Here is a 26775-nt window from a genome sequence, read left to right on the forward strand (position 1 = left end):
CCCCTCTCTGCGCAGCGCTCCTTCAGTGAAGCGGCAGGAGAAACGGAGCCCCTTCCATTTCCCCTCCCGCTTAGCTGAAGGGGCGCTGCGCCTTAGCTGAAGGGGCACTACCCTTCTGCGAAAGGAACCCGAAGCCTCTGGAGTGCAGTGGGAGCTCCCGCCATGCTCCAGAGGCTTCAGGTGGCTATCCTTGAAGCCTGGTGTGCACTGACCCCGCTCGCTCTCCAGGCTTCAGTGAATAAATGCGAAGCCTCTGGAGCGCAGTGGGAACACTCCCACTGTGATTTGGAGGCTGCTCATTGCTTTTGCTGAAGCCAAGTAGCCTGCATTTGCTCCATAAGACGCACACACATTTCCCCTTAATTTTTGGTGGGGAAAATGTGTGTCTTATAGAGCGAAAAATACGGTACTTCTGTTGCTTATAGCTCAAATCCTGCCTGCGAGTTCATCATACTATTTCTTGAAATAGTTCAAAAAAAGGCATCCGTTCTTCCATAAAACACTCATTCTCTTAATTTTGCTGTTAATTAACACCCCCCCCCAAAGGTCCCTTCTGATACCTGGGTTCCAAGTCATCCAGGGCTTTATATACCAGAATCAAAACCTTGAATTGGGATTGGTAGCAAACAGGCAGCCAGAGAATATCATATGGTCTCCTACAGCCAAGACAGTCTATATAACCTGGCAGCAATATTTTGTTCTAGCTGCCATATCTCAGCTGTAGTCCAGGGTAGCCCTATGCAGAATGCATTGCAGCAGGATAATTGGGAGGTGAATAAATGATGGATTACTGTGGCCAGGATATCGCTGTCCAAGAATAGCCATAGCTGGTGATGCAGCTGGAGTTGGAAATAGTTGCTCTGTGCAATTGGTGGCACTTGGGCTTCTAGGGACAGAGTAGAAGCAAGAAGCCTGCCCAGCCTGCAAACCTCATTCTTCCGGGGGAATGCCATCTCATCCCATCCAGGACAGGCTGACTAACTAATTCATGGACCCAGAATGGCCATAGGATAACAGCCAGAGTGCCGTAACGAAACTGAGCTATGCACATGCAACAGTGAATGCATCCCTTTATTTAAAAACACACAGACCTCCCATTCATAAATAGTTTGACAGGGATAAGGCTGGCTAGGAGGCTTTCCCCTGATATACTGGGGTTTTTTAATATAGAATATTTTTCTCTATATAGGGAATATTCAAACACAAACTCCTATATTTGCAGCCTGTTATGCTATAACCCACGAAGAGGCAATTTAAAACTGCTCCAAGAGGGTACGCTTTCACTAACAAGAAATGTGGGAGAGAGACACGAATATAAAAGCCTTTTTTAATTTTAATAGAATATCTTTTAGCCAATAATGTGAGGTCAATCTGTAATGGGACACTATTGAATAAAGCAAGCAGGCATAAAGATTTGACTATCAGTCTTAATGATGGCACATTGTCAGCTTCAGAAGCCATAATGTACTCTGGCCTTTCTCTCCCTGCTTTAATGCAAACGTTCATTCATATCAGCTCGCCATGTCAAACTACACGGCAATTTAGTCCCTTGCTTCATGGGTACACTATTGAACAGAACTGACTTGCCAGACCAGAAAATATATGTTTTATTTATTTACGTTGTAGATTTATGCACTGCTCTTTAGTATAAATATTTCCAGAGTGGTCCTTCCAGTGCATTATTACGTTTCCAACAGTAGCCAGATGAAGGTCTTTCACAGCCTACAAAGAGAACATCATAATGATAATCATCACCTCTTGTTTATTATTTCTGCCCCATAATTCTGGCAGCTAGCACAACCAGACGCCGTCCTCTGCCCCAGCTGCAACAAAACATGTCTCTCCCGTATCGGTCTCTACAGCCACTGCAAGCGCTGTAACCTTCCAACGGTTTGACTTTACCCCCCAAAATGCACTCCTCCATTGTCTCCCGAGACAGACGCATGCCAACCAAACACATTACCTTAGTTCACAAAGGCTACATTTAGCTACGATGGCAAATAAGTGATAACACTACAGATAGGGAATCATAGAATAGAGAACTGAGATTCCTACATTGCAGAGGGTCATCTAGTCCAACCAAAAGCATCCATGACAGATGACCATCCAACCTCTGCTTTAAAAAATCCCCAAAAAGGAGAGTCCATCACTGTCAAATGGCTCTTACCATCAGAAAATTCTACTTTGTGTTTAGTGAGTTGTGGGACAGTCAAGTTGCCAGCTGCATTTCTTTGTTCCTGTGCCTTTAACAGCAGCCAGAAACAAATAAATTAAGAGGGTGAATATTTTCCTGGCAGAGAGATAAAGGATTGAGGAAAAGAAATACCACAATTTCTGAGAGTTTGCCAGTTTGGATAAGATGCCCCTAACTTCTCCACTTCCTTCTGGAGCCAATGCTCTTATCTCCTGCTACAGTTATAGGATAACTCATTGTGGTGTCTGAATTTTGTTCAGCCCTATCAGGAATTCCAGGAGTCCAACCTGCAGCGTGAAGGAATATTACAAATTATTTTGATTCCGAAATCTTATCTGTGTAGTCGTTTTTCTATTTTGATTTCTGGTTGTCTGTTCTCTTCAAAGAATTCCATGAGATAATAAACAATAACAAAATAAAGAAAAATGATAATTTGCTTCTATCTTTAGACATTCAAAATATCACCCAGTGTTTTGCAGCCAGTGCCATCTTTAATAATACATTTGTTCCATCAAAGGTTCAGAGATCTTTTTTCCAATGCTGTCGAGAGTGTGCATTAATAGTTATTAATGAATTTATGAACATGCTTGCTAAATGCCATTGTGTTCACATAGGAACTTAAAAGCACAGGTATGAAGTGGTGCTGAATTGCCCAAGAGCTTTCATTCAGTTCTCAATTCGTCACGTATTAATTTAGCAACCTGATATGCATCCTCAGAGCAGCTTCAAACACTATTGAAGGAGCACTGTCAGCCACATGGAAAGTGGTGCTTCTTGAAATGTTCAAATTGCAGAGACGGCTTCCCTGGTCTGATATGCAAGAGATGGCTTGATGCATATGAGGTTGCTAAATTAAATGCACTACCAATTAAGAATTGGCTGCAAGGATTTCGACAATCCAATGGCTCTTTATAGTGTTTTAAATCCCTCTGCAAACTGGATGATTCACATGTTCACTGGAGATGCAAGTTCCTCAGCACATAAGGAGGGCACCACTCAGTCATGCTTACAAATAGCTTGGCAGAGAACTCAAAGCATGGAAGAGCCCATAGCTCAATGGAGCACAAATGCATTATGTTATGTACTGAAGTTCTCACCCTGGGCCAGCAGGGGGATACTGTAGATACCGTAGTTTTCACTCAGGTCCACATATGCAAATAAGGGATCAAAAGTGACGTTCAGTGATTGGGTAGTTACAGAAAATGGTTACTGTTGCGTTGTAGTGGAGCTCTATATAAGCAGGCTGGCTGAACCCTTCAGTTCAGTTCTGTTCTGGCCTGTGAATAAATAAGAGCTGTTTGAAGAATCGCTGTGTCATCTGATATGTTCACCCACAACTTAACACGTTACATGCACAAAGCCCCAGATTCAGTCCCAGACAAAAGAAATGAAATGTCTGCCTCTTGCAACCTGATGCAAAAGGGAAACAGTCTGGACCAGGGATCACTCAACTATTTTGGATTCTGGGCTGGCAACAGTGCTTGAAGAACCAGTATAGCTGTAAAGCAGGACAACAAAGAATCTATTTGCAGTCATTGTTCTTTCTTAAAAATAATAAATCTGGCTGTTAGCAGAAATGGTAAAGCTCACTAATTATATAAGAATAAGCGATGGGATACAAGATGATACATTCATTGAAAACCAGATAATATTTATTCAGTATTGGACCAACACACATAATGAGTCAGTGCAACCATTATTTTGTTTTCTTTTCATTATGTGATCATTACTGTAATTACGTTTTGTTTTCTTCCCGCAAAGGAAATATCAATTCAAGCCAACTATTTAAATATTCTATATGAATGTATGTGAAAGAATCTGCATGAAAAGAATCATCTGAAGAAAAATTAAAAAGAAAGCCAGCAAGCCTTCCTCTTAGCCCCTTAAGTTATCATTACAAATTAACAATTCTGGTTTCCAGTATCTCCAGCTGATGTATGTAATATCACTGTAATATTACTATAAATAAAATAGCTGTATTTTTATTTGACTTACTTTCATTTCATGAGTTAATTTCAGGAAAGTTTATAAACTATGCTATATTAATAGAAAATCTCCTGGCTTTCCCTATACCGTTGCTGCTTTTATTTACCACGAGATTTTGTCCATACTTCGTCCCTCCACAAATTGTATGTTGGGATAGTTGCTCCTTTTCAGAACTTAGCAATTACAACCTTTGCTGCCAACAAATCTGTTCAAGTTTGTGGATTGTTGTTGTCTTTCTCCCAGTTGTGCTTAGCTTTGAGCACTCTGATATCAGAGCAGGAAAAGCAATTCATAAAATTGCATAAATCCATAAATTGATAGAGCAATGTGATTAAGCTCCCCAGCGTGTAAAGGAGCCGACACAACCCAGAACAAGATACTTTCTCGTCATGTGGCTTTCTGAGTGTCCCAGAAACAAACGAACATAAAAGCATCCCACAACTCCCTCGAGATGATGAAATTATTTGTTGCATATTACCGGGGTCAGAAATTTCAGGCATCGCCTTTCAGGCAGTCGTATTTGATATGTCCAGCCTTATATTCATATTGTGTGGGGCTCTGCCTTTTCTTAAAACATACAGACGGGAAACAAACCAAACCCTGCTTTGTACTGAAAATGCTGCTTTTGCCTGATGGCAAAAATGCATGTAGCCACAGCTGTCTAAAATTAATTCCAATGTCTCCCCACACACATACAAAGGCTTCTGGCTGCTTCCTCTCTGAGTAGCAAACAAGCTTCTATTTTGTCCTCCACTCTAATCACGATAGGGGGCTTCTTCAATGATTACATTGTTTTGGTGTGGTCAAAAGGTGAATACAAATGTTCGGTTTTTGGAAGGCGTATTGCTCATTGGGGATCGGAACTCATCATCCATATCAGAAACAGTAGTAAAACTGGAGGCCATCTGGCCGATTTACCTGTTAATGCAGAAGCAGCGGTCCCAGGGCCAGCTGGAGCAGACTTGCCAATGTTTCAGAAGTCCCCAATGCTCAGATTAATGGCCAGATGTTTCTAAAAACTCAGCCTCGTCAGTCTCCACTTTGTGGCTCCCACACCTTTTGTCAGGGTTATGCTTGCTTCTGAGTGTTCAGGATCATCTCATCACAGCCTCAACTCTCTCGCCGAGACCATGCTTGGTATTATTTTTCCCACTGAATGAAACTGGTGTTTTTGGTTGTTGTTTTTGCACTTGTAAGGGGATCCTGGACTGCATCAAGGAAATAGAAGTGGACCAAATAGTGTGTAAGTGGGACTATATAGGCCCAGGATCTTGCTATCAACCCACCAGCTTTTAGTCTGAAAATGGACTGAGACAAAATATAGGGAATAATGGAATTTGCTTGAAAAAGGGGCATCAAGATAAGCTCTCTTACAATCAAATGAAATCATAGTCAGGACGGGAATATAAGCAATGGAATGAGAATGATAAAGGAATGGAATGTAGGTGATATATATATTATAGAAATAAGTATTACATTTAAGGCAGTAGATAAAGGATTTGAACATCATGGAAATAAGGATGGGAAGTCAAAATAAGGGAATATTGAACTGAAACTGAATCAAATTTGTTGAATTGTTTGGATTTGTTAAATTGTAGGAAAATCAATAAAAATCGATGGAGGAAAAGATAAGAAATGAGGATAATTCTTTTATTTATTTATTTTGCGCTGGAAGGTTGGTCCTTTGTTGGTGGGCCAAAATAGAATGAATCAGGATAGGACTAAGGAGAATGGTGGGACCTAGAGGAATGTTGGAGGCAAAGGGTGAATAATGTTTAAATGTAGCAGGTAAGGAGCTAAGCCTGAGATATTTTGATAGGTGTGGGTGGAGGCAGAAAGGACATTGGTTGATTCTGAGTCAATCCCTGCAGATTCTGGCATTTACTGGCCTTTCAGGGGCCTCTGTCCCAAACCAGCTCCTTGAGAGGATTACTGGTTGCACCAGTAAAATGCTGACCAGTTGAAAATCCATGGGAACAAAGACTGAGCTGAAACAAAATGACAGCCTTTCACGAATGCTCTCGGCAGTGCCAAAAAGCATCTCCCCTTTTCAGCATTTCTTCAGCCTTCCTTGTAAAGAATGTTCACATAATAATCTACATGGTCCACAGTTGCCTGCGGTGACGGAACACACAGTCCAATATGAGCAGCAATGCAGCATTGTGATGTCATCATTTTCATTTAGTGATCGCTGATAGGATGCAATCCATCCATGTGGCCAATCCTTTGATGGACAAGAAGCAACAGCCAAAAGAAAAAAGGGTGCCAGGATCAGCAGTAGGCCAGACTGCTGATGGTGCAAAGTAGGACTGGAAAAGGGGGAATGATCACACAATTTAATTATGGTGGAGAATAATCAGTGCAGTTCGCTGGTATACAATTTTGCTCAAATGACTGGGATAAGCAACAGGAAAAGAGGAATATGAGTCAAACACACACACACTACTGTCCCCCCCCCCTTTGGACTATTTCTTTCCTAGGAAGCTGCAAGAGGCAGCACATTCAACAGGGATCATTCCCAAAGGCTCAAAAACATATTTAGAGCTCTAAAAAAAATGGTTGGTGGAGCAGGTGCAGCTGCGCCTCCAGGTTATGAAGCCCCAGTGACTATAATGGGACTTTTGCTAGCACAGAAATGTGTGTTTCACAACCCAAGGGATGCTGCTCTTATCCTACACTTGCTAACTTGGGTCCCATTTGAAATCCTTTTGATGGCAGTGGGAGCTTTGTCTGGCACCAAAGAAACAGAGATTGGCTCTTTGGCTGCCTCTATATTTATAGCAGCAGCTGCCACCAAATCTAAAAACAGAGCCATTGCCGAGAAAACAGTGGGAGCCGAGTATATGGGCCCAGAGAATGATCTAAAGTAGCTCTCCAGCAAAAGCCAAGCAGATCTGGTCCTGCAAGCCACCCAAGAACCACACACAAGCTACAGGTTGCTCATGGCATCTTAAAGCTGGTATAGCCCTCCAAATATTGCTGGACTACAGTCCCCATCATCCATGATCCCTGCCGTTGGTGGCTGAGAATGATGGGAACTGTAGTGCAACAACATCTGGGGTGGGGGCACAATGCTGGCTACCTCTGCCATAAAGACGAAGAGTTGGATCTAGACATAGACAGTTGAACGTAGGTCTCATTGAAATTAGTAGAATGGGTTATTCATGACTTAAATAGCATGGATTTCAGTGGGAATAAAGCTGAACTAACTTAGTCTGGATCCAACCCTAAACATTTAATTGTGGCATAAGCATTCAGAAACTTCTTGAGTTGCATGAAGTATTGCTTCAAATACTGAGGTTGTCCTGATTTGCCGTGGGCATTGGAATAATTTGCTTGAGACACCCATAATTTGCTTGACACACACGTAATTTAACCCAGGAAATGCCCTTATACAGTTCATCTAGCTCAGTATTGTTTGCTGGCATCAGGATTTCAGGCAAGCATCTTTCCCAACCCAAGATGGAGATGCCAAGGATTGAACCTATGTCCTTTGACATGCAGAGCTCTGAGAGCTGGCTCTCACCGAAAAACAATGATCGCTTGAAATGTCTGAAATGGGATTTTAGACTGCCGTTTCGAAAGATATGGCAATACATATACCCAGTGCTATTTTTCTAGAAAAAGAGGTGCCAGAACTCACCATGAATGCCTCCCTTGTTCTCTTATAATGGCAATGGCGCTGACCTGAGGAGGAGGAGGAGGAGGAGGAGGAGGAGGAGGAGGAGGAGGAGAAGAAGAAGAAGAAGAAGAAGAAGAAGAAGAAGAAGAAGAAGAGTTTGGATTTGATATCCCGCTTTATCACTACCCTAAGGAGTCTCAAAGCGGCTAACATTCTCCTTTCCCTTCCTCCCCCACAACAAACACTCTGTGAGGTGAGTGGGGCTGAGAGACATCAAAGAAGTGTGACTGGCCCAAGGTCACCCAGCAGCTGCATGTGGAGGAGCGGAGACGCGAACCCGGTTCACCAGATTACGAGTCCACTGCTCTTAACCACTACACCACACTGGCAAACTGAGTTCCAGCCAGTTCCAGCTGGAAAAAAAGTCCTGCACATACCCATAAATAGTTATGCCACTTAGTATAGGTTAAAAAGCTACATTTTGGTGCAGAATATGCCTCGATTATTAGAAAAGTCTAAAGGGGGGCATTTGTACCTCTGCCCCTCAAAACAAGTTCCGTCAAGTGTGCCCCATATTGACGTTTCAAGTTATGTAGCCGTCGTATCACACAAACACACACTGAGATGACAATACACACTCATTAGTCAACAAGTCTGAAAATGGGATATCCCTACATCTGACAGTAAAAACAGCAGGCATTAAGTCTACATAATAGAGCAGTCCAGCTCAGAGCAAGCAGAACAACTGATGCTTCTTTCATAGCTTCCTTGGAGAAAGGAGAAGTGAAAAAGTACAAGCAGCTCAGAGGAAGAACCACCAGTGTCAGGTTGCTTTCAGGACTGGCAATGCCAACAATTCTGTGTTGTGGGCCTCAGGAGGTGCCTGGCAATGCCAAACCCTGATGCCCCAGCACCCATCTGATGTGCATGCCACATCGGTCCTGTGGGTGCTGTTTTCTACAAACAGGGCCCTTTTAATGTTGATCTCTGTGTGCTAAACCTCCAGTGCTCTGTCAGCACTTCGGCACAGTTGGGGAAGGTTACCAGGTAACCAGCTGCACACAAAACAACTGCACCTGGCATCTCAGAACAGGAAACCCCTGTACTTGCAAATTGAAAGCCGGCCTATGAATACAAGCACTGCAGAGAAACACCCTGACCGGAGTGTTTCAGCGTGGATCCAATTAAAGTCAGCTGCTTTTATTCCTTTTTTTTAAAGAGTGCATTGTAAAGTGACTGTCAAATCACAATGAAAGCATCTGCAGGAAGCTCTGACCAAAAAAAATAAAAAATAAATAAAACCCGCCACATTTCCTTCAGCTGTGCAGGGAAAGCTAATTACAGGCAGGTTAGTACTCTGCATATCAAGTGCTTGCTACAGAGGTTGCTCCCAAACAGAGCTGCTAATCTCCTAAGGGGCGTTTGAGCACCATATTTGTTCGTTTAACTCATTCAAAGCATTTTGACCAAATCGTCTGCCTACACAGCACCCATTTTTAGGCATACCTGAGTGAATCTTTGTCCGTGGAGTTTTCTTGGCAGGGATACTGGAGTGGCTTGCCGGTTCCTGCTCCAGGAACCTATCCATTATGAAGGAAATCAGTCCTGAGTGCTCACTGGAAGGACAGATCATGAAGCTGAGGCTCCAATACTTTGGCCACCTCATGAGAAGAGAAGACTCCCTGGAAAAGACCCTGATGTTGGGAAAGATGTAGGGCACAAGGAGAAGGGGACGACAGAGAACGAGATGGTTGGATAGTGTTTTTGAAGCTACCAGTATGAGTTTGACCAATATGTTGGAGGCAGTGGAAGACAGGAGTGCCTGGCATGCTCTGGTCCATGGGGTCACGAAGAGTCAGACACGACTAAATGACTAAACAACAACAACGAGTGAATCTTTAAGTCATTCCCTGTCTGTCAGATTCCTCAGATTCAACCTATGGGACAAAGGGGTACTCCCCTCCCTCCTGCCCCATTTGCAATGCTCAGCACTGTTGGCTCCCAGCATTTCTGATCCTACAGGGCACTTCGACCTCTGCTTGGCCTTTCTGGTCTCTGGGATCAGGGAAATGGTAACACAAATCTCGGTTCCCACACCAAAAAGAGGTGTGCCCCAAGGAGAAATAAGAGCAGCTGTTCTCCCCATCCCACCCCCAGCCAAGGAAGACACATGATAGTTATTGACAAAGAAGCACTTACAGTAGCTCCCATAGTGCTCTGGATTTGCACACACACACATAACAAACACACGTCTAGCCTCTAGGCAGATGTCCCCAGATTTGTGCCCTGCAGGGCAGTTGCAGCAATGGGGGACCACATTCCCCCACCAGTTTAAGCTCCACCCACATGAAATCCATCACTGTTCTTCCCTGTTCAAGCCCCTCCTTGTTCTAGGAGGCAGCTGTGCAGAGGATGTTGAGGTGTCTACTGTTTCCTTCCCTTGCCTAAACAGTCTCTTCTTCCTCCACCACATCCTGCATGTCTCCCTCTGTCTTGGACTGCCCTGGTTCCTGCCTTGCTGGTGGCTCAAAAACCCATAGGTCGCTGGCCCTCCCCTCCTGGGTCACTCTCCTGGCCTCTGCCTCCACCCCACACTCTTCAGAGTCCTGCCAGTTCTTGACAATGCCTCACTTTCTCCAGAGATTGGAAGCAACCAATTGTGTGTGAAGCTGCTGACTTGGTTAAACTGAGACAAAGCTCACTGTGGCTTTAAACAGTAGGATCTGCAGAACTTTGGACAGCTCCACAAGTAGCACAGACATTGTTCCAATGGCGGGAAAATCTCATCCAAGCGGTTACTTCCCAATGCAGGTATTTGAATGCATCACATTTTGTTTTGAGTCTTACATTGGAGCATCAATGAAAGGCCTTGAGTTGACCTTCTGTGGTCTCAGTGGAGGGTCTACATGAGAGCAAACAGTCTTGAACAATTGTGGGTTGCGTAGATGTGAGTTCTTATTGAAAGCTAGGCCTCCTCTTTTCAGCATAGCCTTATCTCAAACTTTAGAACTAATTCTAGCCTAGCATTTGAACTTTGCAGGTGCAGATTGAAATGCATATTCCTTCTCCCTCATGTACGAGGTGGTTTATTAAAAGGCATGCTCATTAGTACCTGTAGAATTATATTTAGCAATTCTGCCTCGATATATCCACAATGGATCTTGAATCCCTTTACTCACTCATTTTTTCAAGCCTACATTGACAAAGCTGTCCTCATGCAACATAAAACTCATGACGGTGTTTAACTTTTTGCTAACAAAGGAATTAATATTTATGACAATGCTCACCAAACTTACATGCCCAAATGTATCTTCCTCATATGACCGCACTTCCCACAGGTCTACTTTTGTGATGTTTTATATTAGCAATTTAGAATAAGGGTTTCCAGTTTCTTTGATGGCCCCTTCAAGAGGAGACATAAATGACTGCTGATCTTTCTTTCCCCCCAAAGATGAACATAAGAACATCATTTGATTGTACAAAAAGGTTGTGAATCAACTTCAATCGGAGCATAAAGGCGTATGTGTCTTTTCAGTTCTCGCAAATTATGCATATTGTTTTCTTGTATTAAAACAAGCTGTAATTTGCCCCTTTGAGAAATTCTCCTTGATATGCCTTATCTAAGGAGATGTGTCTCATATCACAATTTGAAAGTGCAATAGTGCCAGAAATGATGGGCAGAAGAAGGATTACGTGCAGCTTCCAGATTTTTGAAATCACAGGTTGCCACAATCAGATAAAACTACAGATCTGGGTCACTTGAATTAGTTAAATGTCAAAGTTTTATGAACCTCACCTCAGTATTGGTTTGAACTCTGTGAAATATAGAACTGTCTGCAGTTGACACAAACCGGATTGTAAAAATCTATGCCTGCAATTCTGGAGACCGAGACCATATAACACCAGTCCTGAAAGACCTACATTGGCTCCCAGTATGTTTCTGATCACAATTCAAAGTGTTGGTGCTGACTTCTAAGGCCCTAAATGGACTCAGCCATGTATACCTGAAGGAGCTTCTCCACCCCCAGCGTTCAGCCTGGACACTGGGCTCCAGCTCTAAGGACTTTCATGGGCAGCTGTGAGTCCAAAATGCAAAAATACATTTCATAGGTTTCCAAGATACTCCCTTCCCATCTTCTGTAACTATCTACAAAGAAAGAGTTCAAATAATTTTATATGTAGGCATGTATGTATAACAGGAGGACAAAATTGCCTTTATTAGGGGAGAAATTATATAGATCCATTAATTACACCAGGAAGAATGTTTAAACTGGAATGTGTACAGTCTCGAAGGAGATGGGACTACAGAGCTAGCCCGATTCCCCCTCTCCCATTATTACATTTCTCTTTAAAGATAATTTGATTTTCCTGAGGTCAGCCATCAGAATGTAATTATTGTGCACCAAACGTGTTCTTCCCAACAGCTTGTTTACTACAGAACACATCCGCTTTCACCGGTACGTGAAAACCTGTATTTTGGTTAGGCAAAATTATGCACAATATTCATCACACGATTACTTACGTAGTTATAGAATGCCTGATAATAAAAGAGCCTTGGGGGAAACCTAGATACTTGCACAGCATACTTAATCTGCCTCAAAAATACCTTTATCTGTACAAAATGGGAAGGAAAAGGGAATGCTGGGAGGTAAATTCCAACACCAAATATTTTTTCCTGTCTTTTATGCCAGATAATATTAGTATAAATTTGCTTAACTCTTCCCCCAAAAAGGAGGGCTATTCTCAGATCTTTTACTTGAACTCCCTAAAACTATATGCCTTTTTTGAGACTTTCACATTACAGAGATTTACAGGGGTTAGAAGTGAGCTCCAGAGGGGTTGCAATTGTAAGTATTAGCCTTGAGGTTGAGCTGATTCACACATGCATGCTCATTGTTTGGTGACTTGCGTGTGTGAATGGATCCTCACAAATTTAACCCTGGAAGTAAAATCTGCATATCACTCACATTGCAGACTGTGCTCAGACTAGGACAGCATGAGATGGGATGTAATCAGACAGACTTATAACCATCTCACTTTTTAAAGGTGGACATTTAGCCATCTCATTTTCATTCCCCCCCCCCGCTGTATTATACCAATGGGGGCTCCAAGTGGGAGACTATATTTGAATGCACCTGTATGTTACCCTTCCCAGCCTCCTCCCCCAAAACAACTCACTACACTTAGAAAGCTCATATATTAGAACTTACTCCCTCATGTGCTAATTTTGAATCTTTGGAGATCTGAATAAGTTAAAAACTAAGGTCTTAGAGAAAAATTTAACACCGATTGAGAGAGAGAGGTTTCAGAATGAGACAGGTTTAACAGTGGTTAAGAAAGTGAAATACCTGGGGATTAATATGACAGCAAAAAATGGGAATTTATTTAAAGACAATTACGAAAAATGCTGGGCTGAAGTGAAAAAAGATTTAGAAATTTGGTCAAATTTGAAGCTTTCACTGCTAGGCCGTATATCGTGCTGCGATAAAAATGAATGTATTGCCTAGAATGTTGTTTCTGTTTCAAACATTGCAAATTTTGGACAAAATGGATTGCTTCAAGAAGTGGCAGAGAGATATCTCTAGATTTGTCTGGCAGGGCAAGAAGCCTAGAATAAAATTTAAAATACTAACAGATGCAAAGGAAAGAGGTGGATTTGCCCTGCCAGACCTTAAACTTTATTATGAATCAGCAGCTTTTTGCTGGTTGAAAGAATGGCTGCTTCTTGAAAACACAGACATTTTGGATTTAGAGGGTTTTAATAATGTATTTGGATGGCATGCATACTTGTGGTATGATAAGGTCAAAGCACATAAAGCATTTAAAAACCATATTGTCAGGAAAGCATTGTTTAATGTTTGGATAAGATATAAGGACCTACTGGAAAACAGGTGGAAAAATCAAAATTAGAAACAGAACTGCTAGAACCCAAAACTAAGATTTTGTCAAAGATGTATAACTTGCTGTTGAAATGGAATACACAGGATGAAACAGTGAAATCTGCTATGATTAAATGGGCACAAGATGTTGGACATAACATAATGATGGCTGACTGGGAACAATTATGGACCACAGGTATGAAATTCACGGCATGTAATGCCTTAAGAGAGAATAGTATGAAAATGATATACAGGTGGTACATGACACCAGTCAAGCTTGCAAAAATCTATCATTTGCCCGATAATAAATGTTGGAAATGTAAAGAAACTGAAGGTACATTCTTTCACCTTTGGTGGACGTGCCCAAGGATTAAGGCTTTCTGGGAGATGATTTATAATGAAATGAAAAGGGTATTTAAATATACCTTTCTGAAGAAACCAGAGGCCTTTCTCCTGGGCATGGTCGGCCAAATGGTGCCAAAGAAGGACAGAACTTTTTTTATGTATGCCACAACAGCAGCAAGAATACTTATTGCAAAGTATTGGAAGACACAAGATCTACCCACTCTGGAAGAATGGCAGATGAAGGTGATGGACTATATGGAACTGGTGGAAATGACTGGCAGAATCCGAGACCAGGGAGAAGAGTCGGTGGAAGAAGATTGGAAGAAATTTAAAGACTATTTACAGAAATATTGCAAAATTAATGAATGTTAGAATGATGTCAGAATGAAGTTAAGTGGTTTAAGCAGCAATGTTATAAAGGTGTATGTAAAAATGGATTGTTAACAGGTGAGAATCCAAAGTTATAATATATTATGTTAAAAGACTAAGATAAAAACAAAGAGGGAAAGAAATTGCTGAATTAACTAACTGAATTTGAATACAGTACAAAAAAGGGAGGTGAGAGGAGGTCAGGGAAACAAGGAAATGAATGTAAGGTATGGAAAGACTGATGTATTTTTTAAAGTGTTTTTTATCTTTTTTGTATTTTGTATTTTTTCTTTTCTTTTTTATTTTTTCTTTCTTTTTCTTCTTTTTTATTCATGTAATTCTTTTCTTTGAAACCTTAATAAATATCATTTTTTAAAAAAATGAATCTTTGGAGATGTGGGGGATACAATAAAACATTTAATTCACTCACTTGTAATATGCGTACAATTTGAGCAAATAAATCTCCCTGCTCACAGGATGAACAAGACAAGCTTACCTTCAGGTGTACATTCGCTAGAAAATATGAATCATAGAATCATAGAGTTGGAAGAGACCACAAGGGCCATCGAGTCCAACCCCCTGCCAAGCAGGAAACACCATCAGAGCACTCCTGACATATGGTTGTCAAGCCTCTGCTTAAAGACCTCCAAAGAAGGAGACTCCACCACACTCCTTGGCAGCAAATTCCACTGTCGAACAGCTCTTACTGTCAGGAAGTTCTTCCTAATGTTTAGGTCAACTACTCTCGTAATAATGTGTGATTTGGCGGGGGAGTGCAGCTAGCTCAGGTGTACATCAGTCATGCAAACGCTAATACTATAAAATAATATTGTTAATTTGCTAGGGTGATGGCTTTCAGACTGGCTTCTATTGAACTCTAGGGCAGTGTTTCCCAACCGGTGTGCCGCGGCACACTACTGTGCCGTGAGACACCGGCTGGTGTGCCGTGGGAGGGAGGCGGGCGAGTCGGGCGGCGAGAGGCGGCGGCGGCGGCGGCGAGGATCCGCGTCGAGCCGGGGGCGGCTCCGCGGTGGTGGTGCCAAGCGGCGGGGCAGCTCGCGCAAAAGGGAGGAGCGCGAGACAGCGGAGGAGGAGGAGGCCGGCATGTCCGGGCAGCAGCAGCAACTCCCGGCGACGGCTCCTCCTCCGCCCGCTATCGCCGCCGCCGCCTCAGCTGCCCTCGCTCTGCTGCCTCCTCCCACCCCGGCAAGGGGAAGGGAAAAAACGTTCACTTTTGTGCGTCCCCCCCCCCCCGCGTGACGCTGCGCGCTGACGTCACGGGGCGGGGCTTTAATGGTGGTGTGCCGCGAGATTTTTTTCCGGTAAGCAGGTGTGCCGTTGCCCAAAAACGTTTGGGAAACACTGCTCTAGGGGTCTGCAGAAGCTCATTATCAATAAGAAAAAAGGAGGACTCTGCTCCTAAGGGGTGGCTGGCCTCTAGCCAATGATGACAAAGCTGTTGATCATGCAGACGATCTTGCATTGATCACTGCAAGATCTATGGCTTATTTCAGATGCAGGTGGTTTGCTTTCATGTGATTACTGTCATGTGATGGGAAGAGTGGGAACATCCTTCCTGGCTCCTGCCCCTCCATCACATCCCCACCACCAAGTCCCATTGCCTTCTGCTCTTTGGAGAAGAAGGGCTGCAGGAGGGAGCCTGCTTCATTCGTGAAACCTCATCATACAGTTTAGAACCCTCCAAACAACTAAATGGATGGCTCTTTTATTCTGAAGGCATTTCAATAAATAATATTTTTTCGGGGGGAGGAGAAATATTGCCCTTTCTTCTCCAAATATTTATCATTTATTCCTTAGATGCGGCAAGAACCTTGAAAAATAAAAACCTTCATAGCTGCAGCAAATTCAATAGACTTGGTTGTGGTTTTTTTACAGTTATTTAGGGTCCTCGTTGTGAACAGAGAGAGCACCTTAGGGTGTTCACCAGAATCTTCTGTAAGACACACAAGTTCTGTTGTGGATGGTGCAAAGGAAGATTATAAACCACTGTGTTTCCAAATAAAAACGCCCAGACATTTTCTTGTAGATATGTACTTCACTTTAACCACATCTTCTGAAATGGCTGGTTCTTTTTAAAATCCACATTCCTTGGAAATTTGGCCCGGAATCGCTACATGGAGATTTATTTCTTAGGTGGGGATATGGACAGCTGAAATGTCTGAGAGCTTTTAGATGTTTTCATCTAAAATTGTGCCAATGCGGGAAGGAGACTAAATCTTCCAAAGGCTGGGATTTATTGCCATAGTATAAAGAGGCTTTCTGCTTCTTCTGCTTCTACTTCTTCTTTTAAAAAAAGATGACTGCAGTTGTGATGGTTCTAGGTAGGTATTTGTTTTTGCATAGGGTACATCCCTGTTAATCTACTGCAGTCAGAGAATCCTTTAGCTGGAGAACATTGTCTCCTAGAGCTGGGATAGGCAAACTGTGGCCTTCCAAATGTCGCTGAACTACAACTTTCATCATTCCTGACCACCAGCCATGCTAGCTGGGGATGATAGGAAATTGTATACAACATCTGATGGGCCGTAGGTTCCACAAACCTGCCCTATGGTGCTTGTTTTTTCCTAGAACTGTACGAATGACATTCGATGTCAGGACACTGCTGCATGGGAAACCACATTCACTTAAATATCTATATTTTGCCGAAGAATTGATGCTTTTGAATTATGGTGCTGGAGGAGACTCTTGAGAGTCCCATGGACTGCAATAAGATCAAACCTATCCATTCTGAAGGAAATCAGCCCTGAGTGCTCACTGGAAGGACAGATCCTGAAGCTGAGGCTCCAATCCTGAAGCTGAGGTCACCTCATGAGAAGAGAAGACTCCCTGGAAAAGACCCTGATGTTGAGAAAGATTGAGGGCACAAGGAGAAGGGGACGACAGAGGATGAGATGGTTGGATAGTGTTCTCGAAGCTACCAGCATGAGTTTCACCAAACTGCAGGAGGCAGTGGAAGATAGGAGTGCCTGGCGTGCTCTGGTCCATGGGGTCACGAAGAGTTGGACACGACTAAACGACTAAACAACAACAAAATATTAAAGAAGCCTATAGGGTATTTACACTCCAGTTCTGAAGAGGAAGATCACACATTTCAAAGGAAAATGAGGTGTGTGTACGTTTTGGTCTCTCTGTGTTAAAGACTGGGTTCGTGGTGTGGCACTGTCTCTAGGATAAGCTGATTAAAAATGATCCCTGCACACCTACAGTTTTATTAATTGTCCAAGAAGTGGAAAACCATCTGGGAGCTTTTCAAGAGATGCCACTGAATGCTGCTGCTCATGGAAAAGAGGAGCATCCCACCAGGATTTGATGGAGAATATCATAGTCCATCTGGGCAGAGTTCCAGTGGCATTGCCCTTGCCACATTCAGGACTGGTTCCTGGCCCACCCAAGCCAGCCCTCTCTGCCATATATTTTCCACAGGCTGTAGAAAACAAAGTCCATTGGGTAGCTTATTTGGAAGGCTGTGAGAGGTGAGGGATGGGGTGTTTCTATATTTTGAAAGGTTGTATGAGGTATGCAGCAGGGAGTGGAGGAGACAAAGTCAAGTGAGGTTGTGTGTTAGCATTTATAAGACTATGCAAGAGTGTGGGGATGTTCTGGAGGATTGTCTGCAAGAATATGGGTGTGAGTTTAATTTTCTTATTCATCTTTGTTCTTGTTTTTTACTCATTTCAAACATTTCTATCCTGCCTTGGTCAGGCTCAAAGGGGTTAAAATAAAAACAGAATAGTTATAACCCAACGATTCAACAAGAAAACCAACAAAACCAAAAACCATTGGATTATTTTTTTAAAAAATACCAATTGCAAAAACAAACAAAAATGGTTTGTTTTATGTTTGTATTAATTTGTTTTACAGAAAACGTTTTCAGCACGTCCTCCCTCAAATGATCTCAGGGTTGGGTGCAGCCCCCAAAACAAAACAGCATAGAAATGCATGAATGATCCCACAAAAGCAATAAAATAATGACAACACAACTTTTTACACCAAAATCTAAAATGATCTACATAAAGCTGACTAGAGTTACTAAACCAAACCGGCAAAAGCCACATGAACAAACAAATGGATTTTCAGTTGGCGCTGAAAAAGAACGGAGCGTTGGCGCCGTGTGGAGCTCTGAAGAGAGCGAGTTCCAGAGACGGGGGGCCACACAGATAAGGCCCTTCCCTGCATAGCTAGATAGTGTATCTCAGAATGCGGCAGCCCACTCAGAAGAGCCTCAACGCACACCATTCCTCACAGGTGATATTCTTCCCTTACAAAACAAACACACTTGAAGAAGACCCAATGCACAGAGCACACCTGATCAGGGGATTGGGCCTAACCTCCTTAATCACTTTTTAAAAATGATATGTGAATAAAGCATAATTTTAATTCTGCTGGCCTCTTTATCCCCCAAGCCCTCTAATTATTACATTGCTTACACCGTGAGCCCTTGTGGGACAGAAATGTGCACATCCAGAAAGTTCCTGTAATCAGCTCTGAGCCTATGAGACTTAGAGCTCTATGAGCCTAATACACAAATAAATGAGTACCCTTGGGACAGATTGGGTTCACATACAGGTAGCCCGTCTCTACTGTGGTTCGTAGGAAGTGAATAAAGGGTGGGATTTCTTTTAAGAAATTCTGAACCTTCACACCAAAGTTACTGATTTAGGAGTCATATTTGAGAGATACTGTACGGATAAATGAAGTGCAGGCTTTTCTGATTGCTGAGGTTAGAGATGGACACCCTGCTTTCATTCGCTGTTAATTTTGCATGCATTCAGTAGTGAGTCCATTCTGCCCTGTTTTCTGAAGATTGGGGTGTTTTTCTTTAAGATTCCATTTAAATTTTATGCATTTTTGTACACATCTTCCAAAAAATAGAGTTGCATACATTTCCCACTAAAAAGCACCCCCTCCAAAAAAAGAGAGATGCATTTCCCCCACAATATGTGCATTTTTAATGTGTTTACATGCAAAATTTGGAGAAGGGCACAACTTGTTAACTGTGCTCCAATCATCATAGGAGTCTGGGCACTGCAAATTAGGATGGGTTTCCTTTACTTGAGATGTGGACCAAATGAAATTCTCCTCCATCCTTGAATGGGAGCCTGGGGCCAAGCAATGCTTGAAAGGGGTGGATTAAAGTTTCCCGATAGGCAATATTGTTGTTTTTCTCACACCTAATTGAAAGAAGTTCTTTACTTCTCAGTAATGACATTACAGCATTCAGATTTCTAGCCAGAGCAGACCCAACACTTTAAAGTTGGAAGATGCTTCTTTGTTTCATCTGAACATGGAGAATGTTCATTTATTTACTGCTCTCAATTAATAAAAAATAGTATGTACATGCTTCAGAGCATCTTATCACCACTGCAAATGTGGGACTTCTAAGTTGTGAAATCACTTAAATGCGTAATTGCTTGGTTCAATGATGACCTTGTTCAATGTGTCATGTCTGGATGTATCACCAGTCGGGCATCATGTCACCAACAGTTTGTTTTCTGGCTCAGAATATACCGTAGAACAAGTTCCTGCGCATGCGTGATCAGTTAGTTTTCAATAGCCACTCCAAATTTCATTTACTTGTTAATCCAAGTTCTGGTCACTGATCGCAGTTTAGGCAGAGCTGTGGAAACCCTTCCAAAGGCTGATTTTTAAGACTTTGGAGAATGGTGCAGTTCTTGTATTGCTGGCACATGGCATAGCTCAGGAAAGCACCCAGGTCTTAAGCGAAGCTCCTCAACTAGGATAAAGTGAAGTTCAAGCAGAATTCCTTTATATTCTCTCTGTAAACCAATCCACGAGGCTGTAGTTAATGCTAGAGGCCCAGGTGGGGCAGAGCTCTTACCAGTCAAGCGGGCATATGATTCTCTGCGAGTTCTCTGAGCGGAGTTAAAATCCAATAATTATCTTGAATGGAGTGGTTAGATCTAGTTTCATGGCTTCTCTTCCTTGATTGCTGGTTTGCTTGTGGGGTATCCTGCCTTCTCTTCAAATTAGTAAGCTATGCACATGACCTCACAGGCACTGGAAGAACATTGCATCATGCTGGATGCAAACCCAGAGCAAGAAGGATCCTTAATTCGCACAGTCCTTTTCATGTGCCAACATGGACTTCAGTGGGTTTTGGCACTCAGCTCAACGGGAATTTGCCTATTAGCTGATGTCACGGCAAGGCACTCGCTGTACTACTTCAGCACAAGCAAAAAATTGCAGCATGGATCATCGACCCAGCTGAGATGTGCTAAAAGGCCTGTGAAGGCCAAAACATCCATGTGTTAATAAAAGGTTTAGCTGGAAATGGTTAGCTAAATATGCCACCTACCTTCATATCATGCCCCACTCTGGTGATCCCTCTGGATGATTGGGGGGAAATGCAGAATAAGCTGGGGGGGGGGTAATAAGAGGAGCCGCTCTGCATATATATTTCAATTCTCATACATCTGTAAACAGCAAAAACAATAAACAAGTAACTTTTCTGACAACAGTGTTATATTGATCCCAGTTAAATAATAGTTTACAGATTAGGTGTGTTTCACAGTTAGGTGTGTTTCTGATTTGATCCTGGGATGTCCCTCTTTTCCTTAGGACGTCCCTAATTTCAACAGAGAAATTTTGGAGGGTGTGGAGTTATGCAACCCCCAAGCCAAGGAGATAAGTAATTATATAACCTTGAGAAGACATCTGAAGGGAGCCCTGTATAGGGAAGTTTTTTAATGGTTAATGTTTGATTATGTTTTTATATATGTTGGAAGCCACCCAGAGTGGCTGGGGCAGCCCAGTCGAATGGGGAATGATGGTGATGGTGATGGAACAGGGCATCCCTATTTCCATCGGAGAAACGTTGGAGGCTATTTGAAATTGTATTGGGGGTAATAGCTTATAGCAGAGATGTACAATGGCATGTGGAAGGTATCTAGGAAATGCAATGACCCTCAGTGTTCTTTCCTGTTGGTTTTCACAGACCACTCAGATTTATACCCTTTTTCCTTTCCTGAAGATGTGTAAAAAAATGCCGACTGGTTAGTACCTTCTCAACAGATGGTACTTCTTCAAATTAGCTGTTGCCTTCTCTGTTCTTAAATATGTTTTTGCTATGCTGGAATCGTTCAGAGCCCCAATGCCATGGGCATGCAACAGTTCATGCCACCACCTTCAGTGAGGCCTAACTGACCTCAGAGAATCAAATTCTAAAATATGGACACATGCACAAAGGAGGTCTAGGTTTGAAACACCTCAGGAAATGATTCCTTTAAGGAATTGGGAAAGTTTACATTTTAAAATACTTTCAGCATCAATAATGGTAAAGGTTAAGTCCAGTCAAAGGCATGCAACGCTCATCTTGCTTTACAGGCCAAGGGAGCCGGCGTTTGTCCACAGACAGCTTTCCGGGTAATGTAGTCAGTATGACTAAACTGCTTCTGGTGCAACAGCACACTGTGACGGAAACCAGAGCGCACGGAAATGCTGTTTACCTTCCCGCCACAGTAGTACCTATTTACAGTGGTACCTCGGGATGCGAACAGGATCATTTTGACCGTCTGCGCATGCGCGAGCAGTGAAACCTGGAAGTAACGCACTCCGTTACTTCTGGGTCTCCGCGGAGTGCAACCCAAAAGCGCTCAACCTGAAGAATATTTATCCCGAGGTATGACTGTATCTACTTGCACTGGTGTGCTTTCAAATTGCTAGGTTGGGAGGAGCTGGGACAGAGCAACGGGAGCTCACCCTGTCTCGGAGATTCGAACCGCCAACCTTCTGACTGGCAAGCCCAAGAGGTTCAGTGGTTTAGACCACAGCGCCACCCACGTCCCACCCATCAATAATGACCTCCTGTGCGTAGGAGGGTTGAAGATCATTTCAAATGTGACCATATGTCCTCCCTCCTGGAGTCAGCAGCACCAGAAATAATGAAATGAGATGCCTTCAAAAAGCAGGGTTTTCTTTTTCTTTGATGACACTGCAGTTTTTGGCATGGGGGGACACTTCTGATGCTGTCGACACTGCTCCCCCCCCCCGCCCCACATTGTGCAGATGGATAGGGATGGATGTAAGGGACTGGCAATGGATGGCGGTGTTGGCAGACCCTGCCTCCAGAGAGTGAACTGATGTTCCCTAAAGGATGCCTGCCCACCGCCCAATTCAAAGTCACCACGTGGGCACCAGCTTACAAAGCCTGTAGCGCTGCAAAAACATGACTCAGGCTTTGATCACCCTATTTTATTTGAGGAGCAGATGCCTGGCACAGGAAGCATGGTTTTAAGATAATTAATTAGAGTGGTAGAACGAGATAAGTACAGCTTGATGATGTGCATTGTTTGTATTAGAGGAGACATGAATTGATTTGACATTCCCGGAATATGGTGGTTGGAAGATGGTGAAGTGTGATCCTGCTGTGATGAGCAGGTACTTTCATATGTTCCCTCCATGTTCCCTTGTTCTTTCAGAAGAATCTGTTTGCAATTATAGTTTGCAGTTCTGCTTGCTAGGTGGAAACATTTTTCTCAGTAGGTTTCATGATAATGTATCACAGAAAAACAGTATGCTCATTCCATTTTATATAATCCCCCTATCATTTAACAGACTTTTCTTGGATTCTTCATTTAGGAAGTAAAGTGGATGTACTATATGAATATTCAAAATCTTTCCCCTTGAATTTTCTTCCTCTTAAGAACATAACAACTTAGGCACTGCCTCTGCTAGAACAGACCAGCCAGGTACTCCTAGGAAGCTCACAAGCAAAGCATGAGATAGCCATGTTTACCTTCCCAGTAACTAGCAATCAGAGATAGAGTGCCTTTGAATGTGGAGGCTGAATTTTGCAATCAGAGCCAACACCCACTGACCTCCATGAAGTTGTCTAATCCACTTAGGACATCAAGCCACTCCTCAGTTTATCCCCTCCTCCAAGATTTGCGTCATAGCTGAATGTTTTTGAATTTAAACCCCAAGTCTACAAAGAATCCCTGGTGTAGCCTTTCTCCTGTGTTGTCCTCGCAGTGATGTCATAAAGCCACTTATGTTCTCCAAGTCTCCATATATGCAGGTAGATATGGAGCAAACAGGTCTGAGACACCTGACCTGAATGGACAGTGGTTATCTGATGTACATTGTATGCACATCCAGCTCCAAACCTGTGTTGAAATGACCCCTTGAGAAACATTTGTCGGTATTTAGCCTAAACTGGTATTGCTGAAACTTAAACCCATTCTTCTCATCTGAAAATTATATTAAGGGCTACTTGAAAACTGCTCTTATGCTTTCCTTTATCAAAACGTCTGTTTATGTAGGAGATTGGTTACTGACAGAGAATACAGTTCTGGTACAGTCCTCTCCCTGACTTTCTGGCTTTCTACATATCAAGATTTGTTTATGTTTTTGTCATGGAGGATTGTTGGAACCTGCAACTCTCATCTGCACTGTGAAATGGTGCACTCCAAGAATAGCTGTACCTGGTCCTTTTGATTGGTTTTCTTTTGTAAAAACAAACAAACATGAGGTTCCCTCATATATCATATATTGATAAAAATGCCATGGGTACCAGCACAAAATGGCTGCCATGGGCAGCAAAACAAGAAGCAACAGTAGTCCATACCAGTGAGTACTGTCACAGGGACTGTACCACCTCACCTGTTCCTTGTGTAGACCAGGCCTAGTTGCTTCTCCTCCATCACTCTAGAAATACCAATTTGGCTCCAAGGCTGCACTTCTGGGATTTGCAGGCCGCAGTGCATTGTGAAGGGCATGGCCAATGCTTACAACTCTATCCATACAACAAAGAACCCCAGAGCCAGACTGTTTAAAAGCATACTTTAGATGACTCAGACTTCACAAGGAACACAGCTCTTCATGGAATTTCTGCTGGTGTTTTCCCCATGATATGATCTTAAAGAGGGAGAATACTTACTTTGTTGAAGTATTTGTTATCCTCTGAGCCCTCAGAATGTGCAATCTTGTTTTCCTCCCTTAAACAGATTTAATGTGGAATAACAGACATCTGTTGTTATAAAATTTACTACTCACACAGGATGTTATAAAAACAACAAGTGGAACTGCCTGGAAAATGTAAGTTCTTCTCTTCCCTTCTTCCTTTAAAAAAGCATATCCATTTTCTATTTTTGCTCACAGAAAGGGAAACATTTGAAAAACCACTTCTTTCCTGATATTTTGTTGGAGGACAGCTATTCTTCCAGTGAGATAATGTTCCGAGTTTTATAGTATTAAACTGGAACACACAAGAAAGAGGCAACAGTGAAATAAATCTAAATGAATGAGGCAACAGAGTGGTTTCACGTCTAACCTCAGAAGCTTTATGTGTTTCTTGTGTAGGATGTGATTTTCTGAACGCCCATGAAATACATTTTCCTTCTCTTCTCCTGTACTCAAGTGTCTGTGCTTGCAGCTGGAGACGATCCATACTGCAGGGGCTTGGATTAAAGCTGTGTGTGCCTCAGGTCAAATCCAGACCAAGCGATGCTGCCATTCTAGTGCAGGGACCCTGCCGAAAACACGGATTTTTGTTCAAACTCTGCCTACTAAGCCAAGGGAACGGGCAAGAATGAAGTGTTGAGAGAGCAGGCAGGAGAGTAAGCCTTCCTCCGCTGTTCAGGAGTAGCACAAACTCCTGCTGCTCATTGCATTTCATAGATTACACTCAGAGGACATAGTCCAGTCTCCTCTGCTCCCTAATTTTCTTGGACATTGGAGGGCCAGGCCCCCTCCCAAAAAATATTGGTGGGGGGCAGAAAGGCTCGCCCCCCCCCCAGGAGTTGGCACTCCTGCTCACATGCTTGTTGGTAAGGTGGGCTCTAAATACATGCATGCATGCATTAATTAATTAATTAATTAATTAATTAATTAATTAATAACTCACTTTGACCTTGTCATGCCAACATGCAAGTGCTCATTTTACGCACCCAGTCTCTCATTTTCAACTATACTGGCACAAAATTCCCTATCTACACCAGGGTTTTTAAGTTTGAAGAAAGTTTTATTCATCAAAGTGATGTCCTTAGCAACTGCTGATAGGCACTTCTGAATAACACACATGGAAGTGTTCTGAGAGAATGGGGTTTACATCCCACTTCTGTGGAGAGGATCCAATGGCTGAATTCTAGGCCCTTGTAGTTCCTAAGACCAACTGCAAGTGGAATATGTGGCAGACCCATGCTTACGCTTTCACGTATGGATGGGAGGCTAAAGTAACCTTTGCTAACCTGGTGGCCTCCAAATGTTTTGGACTGCAATTCCCACCATCCCCAGCACAAGGACAATGTTCTTTTTTCAGGATTAAGTTCAAATACAAATAAAACATTAAGGAAGTTTCTATCATCCACTCTTCTGCTACAGCACAAGATGAAGTCTCACTGGGAATCACAAGGATTAATATGCGTGCTGTTGCTTTTAGTGAGTTTCAGAAAGTATGTTCCCCTTTCAAAAATTCTCAGTGCTTTCATTACAAGTGTACCCCTGTTGTTTCAATGCTGCTCCTTGTGGCATTTTATTTCTCCAGTTTCCCTCCTGTTCTTCGCCACATTTGACTTCCTTGTCATTTGATCCTGTGAGATGGGATCCTGCTTAATGAGGGTCCTGGTTGCGCGCGGGCCCCTAAGCCACCCCCACTGGGAGGGTTGTGGCCAGGCGTGGCCCAAGCCTCAACCGTTGGGCCCCGGGGTTGTGCCAGGCTGTCTGGGCCAATCGGGCCAGTTGGCGCGATTCGTGGGGCCTATAAAAGTGGCTGCGCAGTGTAACTGGGGGAACTTGCATCGCACTGCCGAACACCCGCCCTCCCTCCCTAATTTTAGGTGCTGCTGCTTTGGCCTTGCTTTGGATTGGGTCGCCTGCTTTGGAGCAGGGGCTGGGTAGGAATTTTTCTATTTGGCAGATTGGATGTAGCCACTTGGATTTTGCCTACCCCTTTGCCTACCGAACTTTGTAAGGTTTGGCGGTTAGGGATTGGCTTATTGAAGTGTGTGGGAGGGGAGGTGCGGCCATCACCTGCCCCTCCAGGAATTGGGTATTCTGGTAAAGGAATCTGGGGGTCCTGGATCTCGCCCAAAGTCCACTTGAGGGGCTAAGGCCATGCCAGGACCACAGGAACCCCGGGGTGAGCTTCGTTGGTCTTCATCGATGTTGCTCCCTCGTTTGGTGTTTACCCTTACAGACTCCCAGACAGAGAGGCAGGAGTCAGTTATAGTCTGTTGCCAATGCCTAAGCCAACACCACTCACTTTGCTGTAATCAATAAAGTTGTGGCCTAAATTTTGCCCAATAACTTAAACTAAAATTACATGTCAGTGTGAAGTTATTTTCAGGGGAAGGGCTTGAGGCCCTCAGGGCGCAACTAGGTGACGCGTATGATGTTTCTCA

At 43.1% G+C, this 26775-nt stretch overlaps 2 long non-coding RNA genes across 2 annotated transcripts in view; one reads left to right on the top strand and one right to left on the bottom strand.

Annotated features, from left to right (window-relative positions):
* The window catches only part of LOC310706654, a 46153-nt gene extending 42035 nt beyond the window's left edge, over window positions 1-4118 (top strand). The window contains exon 5 of the long non-coding RNA XR_014526011.1: window positions 3956-4118. This is a non-coding gene — a long non-coding RNA (uncharacterized lncRNA). The remainder of the gene's footprint in view (window positions 1-3955) is intronic.
* On the bottom strand, window positions 1595-26775 carry LOC310706675. The gene is made up of 4 exons (XR_014526047.1): window positions 26697-26775; window positions 24315-24372; window positions 20733-20850; window positions 1595-3692 (listed from the first exon to the last, which is right to left on the bottom strand). It is a non-coding gene; the product is annotated as an uncharacterized lncRNA (long non-coding RNA).

The sequence above is a fragment of the Podarcis liolepis genome, assembly GCF_965112155.1.
Source record: "Podarcis liolepis genome assembly, chromosome: 5".
Classification (NCBI taxonomy): Eukaryota; Metazoa; Chordata; class Lepidosauria; order Squamata; family Lacertidae; genus Podarcis; species Podarcis liolepis.